The sequence below is a fragment of the Arachis ipaensis genome, chromosome B09 (genome assembly GCF_000816755.2).
Source record: "Arachis ipaensis cultivar K30076 chromosome B09, Araip1.1, whole genome shotgun sequence".
Taxonomy (NCBI): Eukaryota; Viridiplantae; Streptophyta; class Magnoliopsida; order Fabales; family Fabaceae; genus Arachis; species Arachis ipaensis.
In genome coordinates this window covers 14,274,535-14,275,728 of record NC_029793.2, presented here as the reverse complement: position 1 = coordinate 14,275,728, position 1,194 = coordinate 14,274,535, and positions in this window count along the sequence as shown.

Sequence of the window (1,194 nt, the reverse complement as noted above, 5' to 3'; positions counted from 1 at the left end):
ATTTAAAGTTAAAATTATTTGATATTTTTGTATTTAATATAATTAAAAGATGTCCTATGTAAAAAATATATATATCTTTGTATTAAAAAATATGTATTAAAAGAAAATATACAAAAAATATAATACAATATTATTGTGCAATTGATGATAATAATTATTTTATTTTATTTTATTTTTGGAAGGAAAACTATTATGTCTAACAGAGAGAAATATTGGGGATTGATTTGTACATTAGTTTTTCTTGGGAACTAAAATATCTGTTTTTAAAATCTTTGAGGACTGATTTGGGTAATTACTCTGTCAAAAAATAAACTGGAGACTAATTTGTCTATCGGAATAAAATCTTGAAGATTGATCTGTGTATTAATTTTTCTTGAGGACTAAAATGTATGATTCTAAAATATTTGAGAACTGATTTTACTCTAAGTTTTATTTAGCAATCCCTCCGAGAGTAAACAAAAAAGGTCTGATCATATTGATAAAGACAAGTCAAGAGAATTAATTAGATACAATATGCAACTAACAAATTCAAAAAAAAAAGTGAAAAATAAAATAAATTAAAATTGCATCAAATTAAACTAGTAGAAACAAAGTGAGAAATTAAAGAAAAAAAAAGTAAAAAATAAAAATGTTATTAGATTTAGAATTGTTTATAAATAACATACTTAGAAAAAATCAATGTATAATCACTAAACAAATTAAGAATCAATAAAACGGAAGATAGAAGCAGATTCCTGTGGATTTGAGTAAGAATGTCATCATTAGATTGAATATGTTGTGTAGATTAAATAAAAAATATAAACTCATGCCACCACTGTTAAAATTTTGGGCAAAGAGCGAATAAAAAGATAATTTTATATGTGAAATTATTGTATTGAAGTTGTTATTACATAATACAAGAGTTATCTTATTTATAGAAATATTATTAACTAATTTTGTAAATATCTATTTACTAATTACTAGTCATTATTAACTTAACTCTCAACTACTAATTACTCTATCTAATAGTATTTTAATATGTTCCCGCAAATTGGTAAATGAAAGATGTCAATAATTCCCAATTTGAATAAGTTTTGATGAAATGATTGAGAAAGAAGTGTACATGTGGTGCGAGTCGCAGAGGAAGACAAATGAACAGAGAGGTACGGTGTGGGCTGCGATTCTGGTCATAACGAGAAGGAGGAACAAGGCTTC